Here is a 22,704-nt window from a genome sequence, read left to right as displayed (position 1 = left end):
AAGAGAGTTAATGTGTGAAGGTAGACAGTTTAAAGGTTAAACATTCCAGTTGTAACTTAACTAATGATTTCTAAAGGGTATGTTAAAATGTTAACAATGATAACCAGGTTGATTGGTTTACTAAGCTAATGATTTCTAACAGTTATGGTAAAAATGTTAACAATGCTAACTATGTTAACAATGCTAACCAGGTTGATCAGCTAACTTAACTAATGATTTCTAACAAAAATGTTAAAAATGTTAACTATGCTAACAATGCTAACTATGCTAGCAATGTTAACCAGGTTGATTAGCTAACCTAGCTAATGATTTCTATCAGTAATGCTAAAAATGCTAACTATGCTAACAATGCTAACTATGCTAACCAGGTTGATTAGCTAACTTAGCTAATCATTTCTAGCAGTTATGCTAAAAATGCTAACTATGCTAACAATGCTAACTATGTTAGCAATGCTAACTAGGTTGATTAGCTAACTTAGCTAATCATATCTAGCAGCTATGCTAAAAATGCTAACGATGCTAACTATGCTAACCATGCTAACTAGCTAACTTGCTACTGAGGACTTTTATTTTGAAACATTTGTTGATAGGGTATCCATGGCTGCCACTATCAGGAATAAAGAAGTTACTGTAGTAAAATCATGTTGGTTGCTATGGAAACGGTCATAAACGCTTAATTTTGATGGTTGCTATGTTGGTTGCCAGGTACATGGAGGTCTCATGTAGTTGACTGGAGGCATAGTTGATGATAACTGACAGTTGGAATGGTTGAACAGTTAAATAGTTGAGTAGTTTCAATGGTTAAATGATTTCATAGTGTATTATTGCAGTGAGGACTTTTATTTTGAAACGGTTGTGGAAAGACGAAACAGGTTAACAGGATATGTAGTCTTCACAGAGAGTTGTATGCTTAAAGCCTGAGAGAGAGAGAGAGCTGCTGCAGGTGGGGCTGGCCACCTGGCATAAGATTCTAATTGCTTAACGACCCGACTGTGATGTCATAGAGGCCAATGTTAAGTCTATGGGGAAATTTTTAATAGTTTTTAATTTATAGTTTAAAAAGTATAAAAGTTACAAAGTTGAAAAATACTTAGCAGCATGCCCCTATTGAAGACCTACGTTACAACGTTTGAATGAAGTTTCTAGGTTAAACGGTTCAAGCTGAATAGAAAAAATGAATTTGGTAAGCGGAATAATAAGAAGAAGAAGAAGAAGAAGCCTAGGAAGAACAGTACAGTGCATTTTCATGCACTGTAATAATAATTTGAATGTACGCTTCACACTTCAAACATTTAGGCTATGCACCATATTAAAGTCCAACCAAACTGCTATGCAAATGCTGGCAATCATTAGTATAAGCAGGTAACTACAGCTGAACTACAGCTCCCAAAATGCCCCGCGGCAAACCAGGAAGTGAAATACCAGCCAGCAATTCATACCACAAACATTTACAAATCTAAGAAAGTACACATGAACGGACACATGTGGGCACAATGCAATGTCAAGTCTGAATGTTAACTTTATGTCCTACAGCTTGCCACCGCATCAATTTATAACTCTAGAGCATAGCATTATAATGAGTTAACTGAACTGCTTAACTTTACATCTACCGGAGCACAGCTTTCTCTAAACAATGGACGCAAACACAGCAAACATAGCATAGCGACAGCAGACAACATGAAGCGTACAACATAAAGGCAGACAAGAAACATTTGAGATAGAGAGAGCTTACCAAGTGGTTGCACACCGGGTTGAAATTCATTTCAAACTAAACAAATCTCGCGCTTCCTTTTAACACACTCAATGCTGGTCACATGACTCACGGCACACTCAACTCTTAAAGAGATACTACACTATTTGGCAGCTACACCTCTGTTTATCTCAGTTTCTCTCCATAAGTGCAATTGTAATTCTGGTTTAAGGTAAGTATATATGAAAATAAGAAATAACAACTTTACAAATTATAATTCCACAGGAAACACAACACTGGTGTAATAGAAAAGATGAGTGTCCACAGTCCAGTAACGTTAACTTCTATGATTTAGGTAGCCTACCATGGCATGGCATCGTGAGTTGTCACTTTTTCCTTGGTCATGTTTAATTGGCTGGGTGCTTAACTTACTCTACCATGACTCGTCTTGGAGTTTGGTAGGCTATACTGTATCTGTTATATCCAATGAGTGACAACCAGAGGTCAAAATACAACGTTACGGTATTCTCCTGATAACGTTAGTGGAATGGAATTAATGTGAATGTAACCTCCATACAAAGACTCAGAGTGGCTATATGATGCGCACATGAAAATGTTCCGCCTTTTTAAAGCAGGTGTAGCCTACACCAAATCGTGGTTAAATCCATAATTTAGACAACAGAATCTGTCGGATTTCTCTCATAGAAGTCAACCAGGCCTATGTCAAATGCAGGCTGGGGTGAAGCTAACACGGTTTCCACACCGTGTTTATCAACCGTGATAATAATAATATTTGAAATGAACACGGTAATTGTAGGCTATATAGTCAACATTCTTATCATGGTTTGCTGTTTCAACGGTAGGCTAATCGCTACAAAGTCACCAACTGATAACGAACAGATTGAAGAAAAAGAAGAATGGTTTTGGAGTGACATTTCTTGCGTGTGTGAGAGACAGCGAGGTTGATGCTGAAAGCGTGAGTTTCCAGCCAGGAGCGTTAGAGTTGTCAATTATGAAATTTGTATACAGATGCGCGAAAATTGTACTAGCCTATACTTATACTGATCCACTTGGTGTGGATTTTTAGGAGCAAAATGCGAATAAAAGGGTTGAATTCAGTACTCGCACCTGTGCTCCCATTTCATATTTTTAATTAGCACAAATATATATTTCCTCGCATTTGCGACGAGGTGCTCGCAGTGTACAGCCCTGAGCCTATACTTGTGTGTTACAATAGCATCACTTAAACTAGCAGCATGTCTCGCTGTTAATAGCACTGCTGCGCATACCAGTGCGTGTGAGGGGGGGAAAGACGCACAGCCACAGGCTAGCTTAGGGGAGACCTGCCTTGCGCGCACTGCTTCTTCAGAAGAACACATTCTTAAACGTATTGTAAAGTAGGCTAACATTAGGTGTTGTGACATTTTTAATTTCAGGGTATTGCAATACTTTTGTTGTATCGGTGCACCGTGCAACACTAGTCTTTATGCCAACGTCAGGGGAGACCTGCCTTGCGTGCACCGCTTCTTCAGAAGAACACATTCTTAAACGTATTGTAAAGTAGGCTAACATTAGGTGTTGTGACATTTTTAATTTCAGGGTATTGCAATACTTTTGTTGTATCGGTGCACCGTGCAACACTAGTCTTTATGCCAACGTCAAAAAAGTTTACTATTAGCTGCCTGCGTTCATTTGCCTGCATGGCCACCCATCCCGAGTCAGTAAATTAAGTTTACGTTGCCCGCTGCCAGAAGCGGCAACACACCTGCAGTTAAATTGTCTGAGCAGTCACAGCCACACACGTTAAAATTACGATATAAACGGTAGAGGACTGTATCGTACGATAGACATTTTTCTGTCGTACAACGATATATACCGTAGTATCGCACAGCACTAGCTGCACAACATCAAAATAATGAAAAAAAAGTCAACAGTTCTGAAAATTAATAAAAAAATAAAAAATAGAATAACAGGGTTGGAAAAGTCATCATACCCCTGACTTAATACTTTGTATAGATTCATTTTGCTTTCATTACAGCCCTCAATCTGTTTGGATATGTCTCTATTAGAGATGCACCGATTGCAATTTTTTGGCCGATTCCGATTTCCGATTTTTCATCGAGTTTGACCGGCCGATACCGATTTTAGCCGATTCCGATTTAATTTCTTCTAACCACTTTACAGCACAAACAAAGAGTTATTTTCTAGCCTATTTTCTTTAATACAACATGTTAGAAATGTAATCAACTTATCAATGGCTGGTAGAAAAATGTGAATAGACAGATTCTTCTTCAGCTGCAGTAATCCCAGTGTGGGACATTCATTTCACACATGTAGAAATGCACTATGAACACTATTTATTTTCTTCTCACATCCATATGAAATATCCAACTGTAAATATCTTCAGAATACTGATAACTGAAGTTAGTGCTACATAGGCTGAGATGTTGGAAAATGACTACAAAAAATAATAATTTTGAGAAGCCTTGAAACACAGCAAATGACATACATTCTCAGTCCACACTCTTCTTTGAACTTTCGCGATTGCTTGCGGATACTAAGGAAGTGTCCACATTTGGATGGCATAACGTCATGCAGGAGAAACACAGCTTTCCAACGACACCACGCATGATATGTTTTGTATCACGGTCGCGGTAGTTTATGACACGTTAGAATGCTAACTTTTGGCGAATTTAGAAGAAATATACAGGCGTGATCAGACAAAAGGTAATGAAATAAACCTCTAAATGTGTTAATCGGACTTAGTTGTTGTAGTAGTGTGAAAGAATACATGATAAGTTGGCAAACCGAAGCAAAACTATGTTTATTCCTGCCGTGTCTCGCCTTAAGTGGAGTATAAAGGCTATGTCGCTGCTTATTGATAGCGCTTGTGGTTCAGCTGTGGGCACGCAATTAGCGGCAAGGACGGGCTTTGATGAGCGCTGTAACCTGAAGTGACAGCTTAGTATAGTAAATTCCACGCAATATGGCAAAGCACAGCGTTCGCTGCATAGAAAAACTCAGTATTAGCGCTTTATCCAGCCCTGACTGTTGGCCTAGCTTCATCAAACTTTGCAAACTCAGCTGTGTGAGTGTGATGTTGTTACAAGTACGTGCGAGTGCATTTGACCGGCATAAAATCGGCATGTCTCAGACTGACCGGCCGGTCGCCGGTCGTGGCCGATCACGTGAAAATCGGCCGATTCCAATCGGCGGCCGATCGATGGGTGCATCTCTAGTCTCTATTATAGCTTTGCACACCTAGATTAGGGAATATTTGCCCAATCTTCCGTGCAGAATTGTTAAAATTCAGTCAAATTCTGCAGGGAACGGCGTTGGACTGCTCTCATCAAGTCAATCCACAGATTTTCTATAGGATTTAAGTCAGGGCTCTGACTTTGCCACTCAAGGATATTCACCATCCTATCCTTAAGCCACTACTTTGTTCTTTTGGCAGTATGTTTAGGATCATTGCCGTGTTGGAAGGCGAATGACCTGCCCATATTCAGCTGTCTAGCAGAGGGACGCAGGTTTCCCTCAATCATTTGGGTGTACTTGGCAGCATCCATTTTCCCTCCTATCCTGACCAATTGCCCAGTCCCCACTGAAGAGAAACATCCCCACAGCATAATGTTGCCCCCACCATGCTTCACACTAGGTATGGTGTGTTTTGGGTGTGTTTGGGTGTGCATACTGTGTTTGGTAAGCGCCTGGAGCTCAGTCCAAAAAGTTAAATTTTAGTCTCCAAAAAGTTCAATCTTAGTCTCATCTGACCATAAAAGCTTTTTCCACATGGTAGCAGAATATTCCAGATGTGATTTTGCACTGAACTCCAAGCGCAATGTTTGGTGAAAACCAAACACAGTACACCAACCAAAACACACCATACCTAGTGTGAAGCATGGTTGGGGCAACACTATGTTGTGGGGATGTTTCTCTTCAGCAGGGACTGGGCAATTGGTCAGGATAGAAGGGAAAATGGATGCTGCCAAGTACACCCAAATTCTTGAGGAAAACCTGTGTCCCTCTGCTAGACAGCTGAAGATGGGCAGGTCATTCGGCTTCCAACACGACAATGATCCTAGACATACTGCCAAAAGAACAAAGCAGTGGCTTAAGTATAGGATGGTGAATATCCTTGAGTGACAAAGTCAGAGCCCTGACTTAAATCCTATAGAAAATCTGTGGATTGACTTGAAGAGAGCAGTCCATCGCCGTTCCTTTCAGAATTTGACTGGATTTTAACAATTCTGCACGGAAGATTGGGCAAATATTCCCCAATCTAGGTGTGCAACGCTATAATAGACATATCCAAACAGATTGATGGCTGTAATGAACGCAAAAGGAAGCTCTACAAAGTATTAAGTCAGGGGTATGATGACTTTTCCAACCCCGTTATTCTAGTTTTTAATTTTTTATTAATTTTCAGACTCTTTTTTCATTATTCTGATGTTGTACAGCTGAATTTGTAAATAAAACTGGAAAATATCGTTTTTAAAATGGGTTTTGATTTCAGGCTGTAAGACAAAAAAAAGTAACTATTTCAGAAGGGTATGATGACTTTCTATAGGCACTGTATATGCTCCCTCTACTAGCACGACCCCAGGCAGTTGGGTTGGCCCCTTGAGCCGTGGATCTGCCCAAGGTTTCTTCCTGAACAAGGGAGTTTTTCCTTGCCCCTGTTGCTCCTGGGTGTCCCTTGGTGCTCCCCAACCCCTCTTTGTAGTATCCATTTATTTATTTTTCTTTCTAATTTATTTCTGGACACTTGAGCACAATGAATCTCGTTACTTATAAATTCTTTTTTTATGAGTACATGACAATAAACTTGAACTTGAACTTGTTTCCGAAAGCACTTCATGCTGTGGGACCAGCCTCTGGTCAGTCACATGCCTTTGTTGCTATAATGGTCTCGCAACAGGTAGCCTGTTGGCATCATTCGTTGTAAGATTGTGGTGACGGCCAGAGAGAGAGGACAAAATAGAGCTGGTAAACACTTACAAAAGCAGAAAAGATCATACCCTGAACTTTCAACTGGATGGTCTTGCTGACAGGACTGCCAGTTAAGAAAATGAAGTTGCATGAGTAATTCCCAGTATCCTTCATTTTTGCTTCCTTTAGAAGAATATTTCCAATGCCTTCTTGTACATTCCCTGTGAATGTAAGGCGATCCTTGAGATCATCCACTTGCTCAGGAGTTGGATCTGTTTGTCTTACTATTGTGAAAATGTTTCTTTGAACCATTTTCAGTGTTGTCCTCATCCATTCTATCTGGATGAGATCAGCGGTTTCCGTTACATTACAAACCAATTCAACATCCTGTCCTGCTAAGACTTTCACTTCACGACCTTTAATTTGGATGGCTGTTGACATAAGAGAAGACAGGCATGTTCCAACACATATAACCAGAGCAACTACACCAACTACAACATTCAATAGATAATTATAATTAGGGTGGATGAGGAGTGCAAATGCACAGTAATTTATGAAAAGACATGCAGAGATATAAAACATATTTCAAATGGGCGCTATTTGTTTTTTTGCAAGTGTTATAGATTGGAAACACTTGTACACTTCACTTTAAATGAAGTAGAGGGATTTTTCCCCACCATATATTGCAATTCCTTGTGGAAAATGAATTTCCGCCCTAGCCTAGAAATCTAGAATCCTCTCGCTGCCGGGGTAGTCTAGCAACTCTCCGTTTGACTTGGGAGCTGGGCTCAGGCAGAAAGCACCGAACCAATCACATTGTGTAAGTCGGTGGGCGGGCTTAACATGATGATGACTGACATGCGACCAGAAGTTGCGACCGTTAAGGCGAGACGCGGCAGGTGAAAACATAGTTTTTGCATACATCGGCCAATTTTGACATTTTGTGCTAGTTTGTTACCTTAGCATCAGTGTTGAGAGGATACTTTCAAAACGTATTCCGTTACAGAATACAAAATACATACCCAATAAAGTAATTTGTAACGTATTCCGTTACGTTACTCAATCTGAGTAACGTATTCTCAATACTTGGATTACTTCCGCATTTAATTGCATTTTATAAGTGTAGGAATGAGCCCATCAAATCCAGTTTAGGCCTATTCTGGTGTGTTCTTCTGTTCCAAATGGCTGAATGCGGCCCATGTACAGTGTGAGAATGTGAAATCAACTAAGTCACCTGATATTACGATAAAACTATAAAATAGCAAGATGCTTCTTGAAGTTAGAACAGGGACGTATAGCCAGAAAATATAAGGCGTGTGAGATTTTAGGTGGCATCAACCCAGTAAAAGTGAGGGGTGCAGCCTTGGGGCAGAAGATGCAGGGTGGCCGTTATAATTTTTATGGCAGTTTTGGTGGTTTTTGGCAAAAAAATGCATTCCTTTGCATTCCTGAACATTCTCTAACCATTTCGAATGGTGTGGTTTTCGGTACTAAAATTCATTGTAATCTTTTCATGGAGAACACTGCTTTATGCTGATCTGTCTCTTGGTTTGCGCGCATGTTTTTGTGACGTTGCATGGAAATCTATGCATACGCATCATATTTTAGCCTGCAACAATGTTAATTCAATATGCCTATGTTCCCTTGTCCATGTTTTTCCACAAATTCTGACGGCAAAGCACATGAATGCTAGTCTGACGAGCCGACCCACATCATGGAATAAATTATTTAATTTTGCCAGTTAACTGAGCTAGCTAGCTAACGTTAGCACAGTAAACGGAAAGTGAATGGGAACGGTTAGTAACGTTCGCTAGCTAGGGAGGAGCTAAGGACTTAAATTTGTATATTGTTGCAAATGAACCAGAAATAACATATGTTCAGCAACGATGTAGTACACTAGAACTAGCAAAAATAGTTAGGTTAGTTTATCAACTGTTGCTGGGTCTAGAGCCTTTGAGAACAGGTGACTGCACAAAAGCTTTGCTGAGACATAGTCCGTGAGCCAGAGGGGTTGGTCGTTACCGAAAAGGTGGCAAAGGCTACCATACCTTTTCTGAAAGCCTGGAATCTCAGCTTTTCAATGATGTATGATGGCCATCTGACAAGAGTAGCTGTTTTGAGTTATGACGCATAATGTAAACTAAGGTTGAAGAAATAATGCGTATAAATCAAGCAGAACACTGAAATATTTTATTTTGTTATGTTTGGTATCATTTTAAAGGGGAGACTCTGAGCTTTCATTTAAATCCTTTTGTGAACATTTTGGATAAGTACAGCCAACCTTGGAGCTCTTCAAACCTTTAATCACACACATTTTCCTGCCATCTTTTGTCTTTTAATCCTGTGGCACCTGGGAGCATCAGAGAAACAAAATCCAAACACTGAAATACTGGCATGACCCTAAGGATTCAGAAAATGTATCATTTACCCATATTATCTGATTTGGAGGGGATGAGTTTCCGTCTTATATCAGACATGGCGTTTTTTCAAAGACATAAACAGTAGTGTACTATTACCCTTAAGGTTAATTTGTTGATATGTCGAGTTGAAAGTCTGAGGTAAATATATTTGAAATAATAATTATTGATACAGATCATTTTGAAAAAGTTGTTATACAGTGCAACACACTGACATGAGGAGTGACACAGTCCCTCTTGCATGAGCAGGACAGAAACTCAAGTACTGCTTGTGGACCAATGGAGACATTGAACCAGTCTATGGAGAGCTGCAAGTCACCATCTTGGTCCAGTCTAGACCACCCATGCTCAACTGGGGAAGGAACTTCAGGGTTGTTCTCGAGGCATCTTCTCCAGATAGCACCTTGATAGTTAGCTCTGAGACCGTGCTTCCTGAGAGAATCCGAGCATGGAGTTAACTGCCAGGATTCTACGCCTTTCTTTGCACAAAAAAAGTGCATACTTCATTTCATTGATGTTGGTGATTCTGGACTTGGAGCTGTACATTTGACATGTGAACTCCTTTAAGGCTGCATACAACGCAGGTGTCATTGCCCAGTCTGCCCCAACCTTCTGAAAGGTCTCAGAGAAGTTTTCGGGCTGACACTTTACCATGGCCTGCAAATGCACTTACAGTATCGCAGCCTGTGTATACGTGTATTTTCTTGCCTGAGAAAAAGGCATTCATTTTTTAATATAAATTCCAAGAAAGTGGGGACCTGATATAAATGATATGTGGTGGATATGTATTAAGGACCTTTTTAACTATCTAAAAATGCTGAGAATGCTGAATAACAACTTTTTCAAAATGATCTGTATCAATAATTATTATTTAAAATATATTTACCTCAGACTTTCAACTCAACATATCAACAAATTAGCCTAGGGTAATAGTACACTACTGTTTATGTCTTTGAAAAAACGCCATCTCTGATACAAGACTGTAAATCACCCCCTCCAAATCAGATAATATGGGTAAATGATACATTTCCTGAATCCTTAGGGTCATGCCAGTATTTCAGTGTTTGGATTTTGTTTCTCTGATGCTCCCAGGTGCCACAGGATTAAAAGACAAAAAATGGCAGGGAAATGGTAGGGAAATGTGTGTGATTAAAGGTTTGAAGAGCTCCAGGGTTGGCTGTACTTATCCAAAATGTTCACGAAAGGATTTAAATGAAAGCTCAGTCTCCCCTTTAAAATGATACCAAACATAACAAAATAAAATATTCCAGTGTTCTGCTTGATTTATACGCATTATTTCTTTAACCTTAGTTTACATTATGTGTCGTAACTCAAAACAGCTACTCTTGTCGGATGGCCATCATACATCATTGAAAAGCTGAGATTCCAAGCTTTCAGAAAAGGTATGGTAGCCTTTGCCACCTTTTCGGTAACGGTTTCCATAATTTGAGGCCCTGGCTCACGGTCTAACAGTGACAGATCACAAACAAAGTTATTTTGATAATTACGTGACATACGAGTAACATGAAAAGGAGGCGATATTTAACATTATAATTAGGGCTGTCAAAATAACTGATTAATTTAGATTAATTAATTTGAGAGATTAAAAAAATTAACACAGATTAATCGATGACCTTTAACCCAGAGCCATTCTAGTCAGTAACCATTAGACTGTAAAATGGGGAGATGAGAATGTGCTGCCTGGATCATTGATTGGAACATTTACTGAAAAAAAAAAACGGCCTGACTGTGTTAAAAAGAAAGTGTTGATTAAAACAAAGTCCTCTGCCATGTCAGCAGCACAGAATTTGCATATCACCGGAGTTCGTCAACTCTTAAGTACCACATTACTGCAAAGAAATAGTTTTGACATTGCGATTTTGTGATCACATTTTATATGCGATTAATTTAGATTAATTAATCACAGAGTATGTAATTAATTAGATTAAAAAATGTAATCGATTGACAGCCCTAATTATAATACATATTCAACCTATTTCACTTATTGTCTCACAGCTCAACCAGCCCGTATAATTTAACAAAATGTTTCGATTCTAGTAATTTAGTCCTTGAGCCAATTTTTGGAAAGGGAGATAAGCCCACAGTGGAAAAAAGTAAACAATACCACTGAATTTGTGGTTATATCACTCTCTTGATGTCTATTATGCCGATGCAGGGCTATTTATTACAAGAGAATATGAAGCATCAGGATTTTTACTTTAGGGCTCTCCCTACAGACATGTCATTCACATATGTTTTTTCAAACTCAAATGATGAAAAAGCTATAATAGATAGATAGATAGATAGATACTTTATTGATCCCCAAGGGGAAATTCAAGAATTATTAAAGAGAAACTATGCAGGATTGGCGATATCATCTTAAGTTTTGGTTTCGTTTTTCATTTTCGCTCGTTTTATGCTTGCATATTTCTCTGCAGAGCTTCCCCGACAGCTTTAGCGTGTATATTTATACATATAGGCTATATATAAATATATACATTGCAAGGTGGTTCTTCTTGTTCTTTATGCGTCTCAGCCTTCCAGATGTAAACAGGGAACGATCGTCTCCTGAACAAACTGCAAGGTTGCAATAGCGGATAGGGACACTGGGGGCGGGAGGAAATATTACTGTTTTCGATAAAACTGGTCAGTCAAGCAAAACAACGATTTCTAAGCGATTTTATGACTATGAACAAGTTGCATACAGGGTCCCCGCGGGTCCTTAAAAAGTCTTAAAAAGTCGTATTTATTTTTTTGGATTTTCAAGGTCTTAAAATGTCTTGAATTCTAGAATTTCCGATGAGGAGGTCTTAAATTTCATGTCCTGCCGAGTAGTGTTGCTTTCGTCAACGAAAATTATGACTAAATATCGTCGTCAACGAACTTTTTTCACGTGACTATAACGAGACGAGACGCAACGTAAATGCTGGCCATGTGACGATGACTATAATTAAATTTATAAGGCAATATCGTTGACGAATAAAAACGAGACTAAATGTGGTTTATAAAATAAAAACCATGCTAACATCTCTCTTCATTTTCGAAGACCAGAAGGACAGGAATGTTATAACATTATTTTGTGTCGTTTAGTCGTGTTATTATTTTGCAGTATTTCTGTTTCCTGCGTCTCACTTCAGGGGCGCATCAGGTTGCATGGTCTGATTATCATACCAGAGGACCAGCGTTTCTCGCGTGGGCCTGTTGGTCATATTCGGTGATTCTGTCACTCATCTGATCATATTTGATCATGTAGCAAAGGAGCGGTAGATGTATAGCCTATCATTATCGCTAATAAGCTAAGAAATATAGGCTAGGCTACGTTCAGTCCGTTAGATTGGCAACTCTCTCAGTTCAACTTTGCACTAGGCTACTTATCTCACCTCCGCATGTAGATCTAATTCAGATGAAAATGTTAACAGGCAACTGCAGATTTGATTAGTGTGTAGCCTAAGCTTCTGTCCAGCTGATGCTGGCGCTGTCATATAGCCTACAATAATAACATTATTCCACCGATCAGCAACGAAGTTCTAATCATAGACACATTTGTAATGGAACCTTGGCTTAGTAGGTTATCTAATGTTGTGTGGGAATTGCAAGAAACTATTGAAAACAATTCCTTACCAACCACACAAGTGCGCGTGTGTCGTTTATTTAAACGGTAGAAAAACTGAATCAAAGACGGTGCTGTTCATTAACAAAATCAGCATGGAGTTAAAACGTAATTTAAAGTCCCACGCATTTAAAGGGGCAGCGACCACTCAAGGCATAGGCCTAGCCTACCAAAACTGAGTGATGAACGTGAAATGCGTTTTATAGGCTACAAAACACTGCATTAAGATGACAACTGTGTGTAACCACGCTTAGGCTACCTAGTTAATGGTGAAATAGCATCCACATTTACAGCATTCAATAACCTAAGGACAACTTGATCTTAAGTTAAATTGTTCTCAGAAAAGGAACAGCAGGTCTACAGAATATTCCAAATAGTCCTTTCATGGTGACAGGGGGAGACCAAACTCTGTGTAACATACCTGATTCCACTGTCAATGTTCAGTGCCTATGTCCTAACCTGTAATATTTGTAATTTTTTAATCCATGAAAATGAACCAAAATGTATCATTTCCTATTAAAGGGGTAGTTCAGAATTTTGGACATAGGACCTACAGTAATTTCCAGATTAGCCAGTGTGATATTTATCAGTGGAGACCGTTATCTGCACATTTCATCCAGTCCTATAGTTTCAGAGTTCGCTGGTGCTATAGTGCCTGCCACTAAAAACATCTTACCCAGTCTATGGAGGAACAACCCCTTAAAATAGAATTGCATTAATAAAAATATGCTAAAATCCAATTTTCATTGACTAAAACAAGACTAAAAGTCATTAGTTTTCGTCAACTAAAACTAGACGAAAATAAGACTAAAATGCTCATACTTTTAGTCGACTAAAACTTGACTAGACTAAAAGAGTATGAACGTGACTAAAACTGATAAAAACTAAAATGACAGCTTGACACAAAGACTAGACTAAAACTAAAACCAAAACAGGCCGCCAAAAACAACACTACTGCCGAGTCCGTTTCGTCAGCTTTGCGAATGTAGACACACTCAAATATTGTGGGTGTTACAATATAACAACACAGTAAAAAGTAGCGTGTGCGTTCCTACAGACGGAGATAGTGTTTCAGAGTGGCAGACGCGAGCCAAGAGTTTTGCGACTGAAAAATATTCGAGGTTGCAATGGTGCACCTGACGCTTTTCGGGTGAGAGCATACATTTCTTTCGCCTGTTTTCATTGTAGACTATGCGTGCAACTTTACCAAACAATATAGAAGTACTGTAAACCTCCTCGGCTTGGCCCTCTCTCTTTCTCTCTTTCTCTCTCTCTCTCGTGCGCGCTTAATGGACACCCACCCCTCGACATGCACATTTAATCCAAATAAAACATTCACAATCGTGAATAAAGCAATGACGACTAGCTAAATTATTATGAAATCCGGTTAGCATCATAGCATGCTGCACATTTTATTAAAACTCTTGCATTCAATTTGAGTGATCATCTCATCACCAATGTTTTCTAACTCCAAGACTAAAAGGACCTGTCCCAAGGAGAAAAAGTATCAGCCTACCTTGAAACTTAAACACATGTGGGGGAAACTGAACAGTCCAACCAGTAGACTATGATAAGCTAGTCAACTATGCTACTTTGTTTACAATATTTTGAGGCATCAATCAGACAGCTGAATTAAAGAGGTAGGCCTAGAGTTGTAATACAAATAGTAGGCTATATAATCTGCATAAAGTGTGCAATCATGAATATCAGAAATGTCAGTATATAGAAAGTAAAGGGGAAGAAAAATGGGGGAGGGGGGGTTATTTAGTTTGAATGATTATATAATGTGAATGATTTTTTATCAAATATATTTATAAAAAATAATTCACATTATATGAAAGGAGTGCGATAAAAATGTGACCTTTTGCTGTTAGAAAGATATGCAATGAAAAATGTGGGTACACCTACATTTTGTGCTGGTGCACCTGAAAAAAAAGTTAGGCGCACCAGTGCAACCAACGCAAAAAGTTAGTCGGGAGCCTTGTCCATTTTTTTAACTGTGTTTAACTTGTAATTTGCAACTTGATTTGTTTACACACTGTTTGTACGTTATTTACAGCAGTATTGTTGTAGTATTGAGAAGGCAGTTGCCTGACGTGCACTATTTGCACTGTCACTCAAATACAAATGTGCTTTGGTAAACTGAACAGCCTAGAGCGTACTTTTTATATATATTTTTGCCGTGGTCATGGTCTTAATTTTTATTCTTAGAGGTCTTAAAAAGGTCTTAAAAGTCATTAAATTTGTTGATAAAAAATGTGCAGATACCCTGTGCATAGGGTCTCTTTATATATGTTGCATTGTTCCTTTTATGTAATAAATATCACCACAAACCATAGTTGCTTGTTTAGGGTACATCAAGTCCATATGTTTTTGTAATAAAAGTGTTCTGATATTTCATGTTTCAATATAATGCAAATAAGGTTGATACTGATATACATAAAACCAGCTAATTACAGTTACCTGTACAGGAACACATGCTAAAGTTGACGATAGAGAGGAATAAAATAATATTTTGGAAATTGATCTTAATGCCTTAAATAAGTAAATAATGAAAAAAAAAAAATTCATTCTCAGAGCTCAATGCAAATCAAACCAGCTAATAGGCTATGTGAAATAAAACCATGCCAATTTCAAGGTATGGTGAAATGTGAATTCCAAAGGCCAAGGGGACTTTATCAGGGTGCATAGCGTCCTGGATCCATGAAATAACTCACATTTTAAAAATAAAAAAATAAAACAAATTGGCCTGCCATTAAGGGAATTTTAACACATAGGGGTTAAAAATTCATATATTTTAACATATAGGGGTTCCAATACTTATTACCCCTGTATTTTAAGGAAAACACTAATAAATTCACAATTCACAAAGACAATGGATGTCCTTAAAGGTTGGATATTTCCTCATTTTTTTAAGATCAATTTCCAAAAGACCCCCTTTATAGTCAACTTTAGCATGTGTTCCAATACTTATGGAGGTACAGTAACTGTACATTACAGCATGCTATATTAGCGGTTGGGTGACGTCATGTGTGTAACAAATAAAGTGGAATAGCTTAAAAACATAGTAGCACAAATGTTAACGGCACAAAGTAGCACAAACGATTGAGACTATTTTGGGAAATTTGGACGGGTATGGGGGACTGAGTGACAATGACATCACTGGCCATACAATGTATTTTGTAATTTATTTAAATCCTTTTAGAAATGTTTACAGCACAAACAAATAACAGTGTTTTTAATCATTTTTTAATAACATGGGGGGCCAGATTCATCCAGTACATTTTCACTTCTCAGCCACCATACTTGACACTTATTAGCAATCCTGAAGGCAAAATGATGACCGGTATTGTTTTTACCTTGAGTGATGCTGCAGAAGACCAACAAATGTAGAATCCTCTGGTCCTATAAAAAGTAAATGTGTATTTTTACATCTGTAAACAAACAAACGAGTATGTGGAATTAAAAAAAGTAGTGCTAATGAAAAACACAAGTTTAGTTCAAATATTCTTACAAGTTACACAAATTAAATGATTCATAAGGAAGCAAACAATATGCATGCCAACCGTAGAGATGTAAAATGGGTGGTGAATTGAAAAATATTGTGATAAATCAAGTAATTTGATCAATTTAAAAGTGATGAAAAAGCTAGCCTAGAAATGCAGACCCACATCTACAATGAAAATGGCCCAACTCGAGGGTGTCACCAAGCATGAAAATAATCACTGCATGCAATTGAATAACACTACAACAAATGTTTACTGACTGATTCAGGAGTTTAAAGTGGTTACACGCAGTTGCCAGCTCATCAGCCAGGCATGAGGTTTTGGTTGTCAAAGCTAACCAAATAGTAACAATTGTAACAATTTGGTAACCAAGGGCAACCAGGCTACCATTAAAGAGTCACTTCACCCCATAACTCCACCCACTTCACATTTCTGAAAAAGGCTTTCAAAATGGGCAGGACGTTCTGAAATTTGGAAGGAACTACACTCTCATCTGGCGTAATAATCAAGGCAAGTTGCAAACGTACCATGGGCGCAGTGATATCTGAAAATAGTCCCCATAGGCAACAAGCAGGAAGTATTGCGTGATATCACTGCGCCCATGGTACGGTTGCAACTTGCCTTGATTAGTACGCTAGATGAGCGTGTAGTTCCGTGTCAAATCAGCCTAGAAAAACGGCAGGTTTCATTTTCAGTTGGTCTTATTGCACTTTCTAACTTGAGAAGAGACACGTTTTAAATGGGAAAATTACCAGAAATCTTAGTCACTTGCTAGCAGGCGAGAAGCTAACGGTCTAATCCGATTCAATGATCTATGCTAGGCTGAAGCTAAAAGTTGTATCGCCAGACTCACAGAATGGCAGGATGAACGGGAAAAAGGTATATCGATTGTTTTGCTCGAGGGGAGGTGGGAAATGAGCTTATTTCCAAAAATGGCGGAATATCCCTTTAAGGGCAGAGCAAGATATTTAATGAGAAGCCACTTCCTGGAACCCGAATCGTAAGAGGGAGGGGGGGCAAAATCCCCCTTTATGCAGAGCTGTTACATTGAAGTCTATGGGCATGACGCACCCCTTTATGCGGAGGAGGTGATCCCCGTTTTGCGCCCATAGACATGAACTACTACATGAACAAGTATCTTGCTCCGCCTTAAGATCTTTGATGTATTCTTGACGGCTGGGGAGGGTACTGGGAAGGTGTATAGTCTTGTCTCTCTAGCAGCCGACTCGCAAGAAAGCACTCAAGGATGCGCTCTTGACTTTGAGAAACACCGCACGTCTAACCAGCATGCACTGCATATTACGCAAATTATACGTTTCTGTTTGCAAGCGACTGCATCCTAACCTGACTCTCGCCAGATCCTGTAGTTCGCTGTCTGCTTCACACAAGAATCTGGGACTTCTCGATAGGAGATGTATTTATGAAGGCGGGTCCTTGTAAAACATCCTTGCACGTGATTTGATAAACCACTTGCCTGTTATCTTGAATGACGTGCTAGGCTTCTTCAAGCTCTTGCCAAACCCGGTCGGAAGAAGAGTAAAAACATCCTTGCCACCAATAAATGTCTTCAAAACCATTCTCTGTTAATTTTTTTTAAAGAATGAATACTCAATAGATTCGATTCGTTTGCATTTTGTGATGTTATATCATTTTTCCATTTTAGTATATTTTCCCAAAAAAGTGAAAAATCACCGCTCATCCGTGTGAGGTGCAAGATTAAGAGTGACTGGATATTTTAAAGAAGAATCCGCACACTAAAGCTTTTTTTGCACAAAGACTTGAGTTGTGCGGATTCTTCTTTAGTATATTTTCTAGGGGTCGACCAATTATCGGCCGGGCCGATTATTATGGCCGATATTTAGCATTTTTATAATAATCGGTATCGGTCATATTTTCCACCGATAAGCCGATATTGAAATGAATAAAGAATGAGACGCGCTACTCTCACTCCCTGCATTTGACATTCTGTGGTCGAGAGCACTGTCCCGCCCCCTACACCATCTGATTTGTTAGTCAGGACGAATCCAGCCAATCAGGATGAAGACTGAATGTCAGTTTTGACTTCTCGGCAGGCTAGATAGATAAGGCACGTTCAAGTTGGCTGCGCAGCACAAGATGCACGTGGTTAAAAATCTGTCCACGATGGTCTAGATGGGCGTGTTTTCGACTCGGCAGTCGGTATCACATGGCCTCAACTTATCGCGGGAGCAAGGCGTGGCCAGGCGGCTGCTCCGCAAAAGAGCAGCCGGTCTGGAGGTACTGCGGAGAGCAGCGGAGCCTAGACCCTGCCTTCATGACGTCAGGTCTTTGCCCTAATTGGCTTTTACATCCCTGACGTGTGTGCAGGTGTTTAGATGCCTCCCCATATCCACAAGAGTCCGTGCGGGTCCGTGCCTCGTATTCGTCACATGGTCAAGTCTAGCCAAGTCTACACTACGGGAAGTAGAGAGTGTACAACTTCATAGCAGCGTTTGCATCCCCGCCCCTGCTGCCACCGGCAGCTCTCGTTGCTGCAAAAGGTCATTTGGAGTTGAACTTGAACACGGCTATAGAAACTTGCTTTGACTGCGCATGGAGGTTTTCAACCGTAGCCTACATTTAGGGTTGCCAACTATGAGAAAATAAAATACGGAACAAAAATACCTCACCTACACGTACCTCCATCCACATCAAATCATCATTATGATTATCATTATCACAATTATTATTATGATATTGTTAGACATGCACTTTCACTTCAAAGCAGTCAATATTTGAAGTGCTTAAAGAGCTAGTTTGTGAAAACTATGCGCATGTGTAGCCTACATATGCATCTATGCACATCAGAGCCCTGCTTTACTAATGTAAGATATATACAATAGTTCATTGCTTTTGCATGGTTGCATGAGAAATACTTCTGAAAACAACAGCAATTATGTGGGTGCTATTGTTTTGGGATGTTTCCCTCATGCAAGCATCATACTCTGGTAGGCAAATGGAGAAAAAAAATATATGTTCTTAATGAAATTTCATTTGAATGCCTGAATGTTAAGATCCAGGAAACATAATACCAACTTTTGTCTATGGTAAACGGTCCAGCATAGGCGTAAATCACTTATCTGGAGATCTTTAAAGAGTCACTTCACCCCATAACTCCACCCACTTCACATTTCTGAAAACGGCTTTCAAAATGGGCGAGAGGTTCTGAAATTTGGAGAGAGAGTGCAGCACTGCTGCAACCAATCAACCATGGTGATTTCGTGTCAATCTGGGAATGAGTGCTGCAGACATGGCTTATCACAGGTAGGCTAATCAGGGCAGCAGGTGTTGGGGCGTTTCAGTCCTAATTTGTAACGACCCGGTGACGTAGTGTCGGACTAGAAGTGCAGGACAACGTCAGCATTCCAATAGTACTTTGGACCAACATGCCATGGCATGTTTTCAAACGGTAGTATGCGCGAGAGAGCAATATCTCCCATACAAAATCAGACGAAATGTTACTTTTGTCGAGAAACACGATTTTTGTCAATATTAACCCTGGTAATAGTGCAGTTCACCACTTATGAGTATTTTCAATCAATCAACAGCTCAAAAAACCTATTTTAGGGTGCAGTGACCCTTTAAATGAAAGACTAAAGATACAATCTTTTGACCATGTTATATTCAAATTTGACCAAACAATAGCCTACTCTATGCCTTGCAGACCAGCAGGCTCCACGTTGTGTCAGGGAGTTTTTAGTGTTTTTTATTTTAGTTTGTGTGCATTGAGCAGTTTCTCAAAAATACGGAACAAAGAGCGTTCCGTATTAGTTCAATACGGAGCAAGACTTTCAAGTTAAGAAGTCTAACAATTTGGGAGTGACGTTTGGGAGTAACGGCAGGATAGCCGAACAGACGTTCGATAACAAACGAGTCCCAGTGCGATAGCGAACGTCAAGGACTGGCAGAAAAGACTACAGGCACCCGAGCCAGCCGTAATAAATTTGACCTGACTAAATCTCGTTCCAAGCTGACTACCGCGCCTTTTAGGCCCACAAACGTGTATCTTATATTATTATTACTGTGGACACAGATTGTATGCTTAGCCTAATTTTAAAACTGCTTCGTTAAAGTACAACACTTGAATAATCACACGTGCACCACTCTCCCTCTCTCGTGCACTCAGACACACTCTATGACAAAGCATCATTGACAGATCCCTTAACAAGCACACTGCCCTGTAGTTAATTCAGCTCTTGGATTAATATGATAGCCTACACATGATCTACACTGCAAGTTGATATAGAGTAACAAAAGAAGAAAGATACATTTGCATAATGAAATGCTTTTAAATTATTACTATTACAATTAAGTACTATTATTATTATTTTTTACATTTTATCTAGGCCTACCCCCTTTTTTGACAACTGAAATATCGGTTTTACATATCGGTTATCGGCCTCATTTGTTGGTAGGGGGAGAGCCGGGTCAATTGAAACGCGGGACGAAAGTAACACAGCGATTTCCTCGAGAACCATGCACATCTGAAATGTCATATGTCGTCAGTATGTTCAACACACAAGACTTACCAACCACGGAAAATCTCGTGCCATGACGTCATCGAATTCCAACGTTATCCCCGCAAACCTATTTTTGACACCGGCAAGTAAAATCTTACGTGCGGTCATTTTTTTGTGATCACAACTCGTGTTTATTGTTTCATGCAATGATCACATGACCATACGAGAGATGAATCATTACTTAAACATGTCTGAAAGTGTTGAATGTCAGCATTTTGAAGTTTAGAAGCAAAATATGTTTAGGTGTCAGTTAGCACTGTCGGGACGATTGAAACAGTTGTTTCAATCGTCCTGCACTATCAATGCAAAAAAAAATCAATTGTTTCAAAATAAAACAGGAAGATCAATCGTGAATCCCTCAACAGGGCTTACAACGGGAAATAAGTAAATTAGATGGAAATGTAGTCATCAGCATGGTATAAAATGAAGAAATGTGAGTTTAATCAAAATGCGTATCTCGACATTGACGCACATGGAAAAATAAATGTTTTGACCTACTTATATTTTTAGGAATCAGGTGAAATTTTAAGCATGACAAGTACAGAAGTATGTTGTTAGGTATGTTTCATAAAAACTAGAGTAAAGTGAATGGTTTCTGTTTACAATATGCTGTTTCATTCGTCCCGCACATGTGTTTCAATTGACCCGACTGGGCGGGTCAATTGAAACAAACGACAACTTAAGTTCAAAGTTAAAAAACAACACGATCACTCAAGGTGTAAATGAAATTACACTGGTTACTAAGAGAAGACACATGTGAGTTGTTGATCATAGGACAAAATTATTTCTATCCCCTTCACCTGTTTTGAAAAAGACGTTTAACTGAAAAGTGTTTTAATTGACCCTGCTCTCCCCTAATAATTGATATCGGTAGGCCTATCGGCCCTGAAAAAAAACATATCGGTCGATCCCTAATATTTTCCCAAAAGTTTTCCCATCTTGGCTTATTTATCATTTCCCACATCGTTTACATGCGCTGTCTCGGAACCTTTATTTTGAAAAGCTGCAGCCTGCCCGACGAAATGGCAGTAAACATGGGAAGAGAGTCCTTGGATGCATGAATGTGATCTTAATGGCAACATTGATTGCAATTTTGCCTTTTATTGCATTCAATAACATTTAATATATTCTCACAACTAAATCGCACTTTGTGAGTAGTTTATTCAGCGTTGAACTTGAATGAGATAGAGAACTCAATGTTTTGAATGTCTGGCGAATGTCTAATTTCAAGCTTAACCGCGTTACTAGTCTACTGGTTGATCAACTAAAAATATGACATGCGCCCGGTAGTGATGTTGTAGTAGGCCAACATTCAGATAATTTAATTGTACGAGAGGAATCTACATTTCAGGACACAAGGCCGCGATGTCTTCAAGGGTAGAATGAAGAGATTTGCGAAAATGTGCGTATTTTTCCGGTGAAGCACCCGATTTGGTTCCCCCCCAGTTCGTGTTTGTCGTCCGATTGGCTGTAATGTAGTGATCATGGCATATGAAAAGCGGCATAAAAAACTTCACAACTTAGGCTATTTGTGAATGTTTGACCACTCCTGCAGCTGTGGTCAGCAACGCGAGCACGCACAAAGCAAACAGACGGCAGCAGTCGGTCCATAGTTTCAGAAACGCACTAGGCTACTCGAACAATTACTTAGGCCTACCTTTCGGTGAACTGTCTCGGAAACACCGAGCAGGAACAAAAAACATTTCATTTTCCCGGATCAGCGAGAATAATCAAAGATCAAAGAAGACCGCGGAACAATTGTTCCACCAAATTCTGAGTCCTGTCGAAATGTGTTCCCTCTAGAGGAAACCGCCGTCATGTCATCCGGCACAAGCTTCCTTGGTCCTCTGCCATCAGAAGGATTACTATGGAAGCATATGAGTTCCATAATTCAAATGAGAATGCATTCTGCAATATGCAATTCTAAAAGACATTACATTAGGCAATTGCTAATTCATTATGCAATTTAATATTACAATTTGCAATACTTTCTTTCAAAATGCATTTTAAT

At 39.3% G+C, this 22,704-nt stretch overlaps 1 protein-coding gene across 2 annotated transcripts in view; it reads right to left on the bottom strand.

Annotated features, from left to right (window-relative positions):
* Positions 1–22,413, bottom strand: part of LOC134078694 (uncharacterized) — a 29,473-nt gene extending 7,060 nt beyond the window's left edge. Inside the window, exons 1-2 of one of the 2 annotated variants that reach the window (XM_062534803.1) lie at positions 22,351–22,413; positions 16,009–16,054 (exon numbers count right to left, since the gene is read on the bottom strand). The gene's annotated coding sequence lies outside the window, so the exon portion shown is untranslated. Of the gene's footprint in view, positions 1–6,711; positions 6,839–16,008; positions 16,055–22,350 lie in introns of those variants that run through there. The other variant, XM_062534802.1, reaches the window with a different exon arrangement.
* Positions 22,414–22,704: the final 291 nt, after the last annotated feature.

This window comes from Sardina pilchardus, chromosome 4 (assembly GCF_963854185.1).
Source record: "Sardina pilchardus chromosome 4, fSarPil1.1, whole genome shotgun sequence".
In the NCBI taxonomy this organism is placed as follows: Eukaryota; Metazoa; Chordata; class Actinopteri; order Clupeiformes; family Clupeidae; genus Sardina; species Sardina pilchardus.
This window is presented reverse-complemented; position numbering and strand designations above follow the sequence as displayed.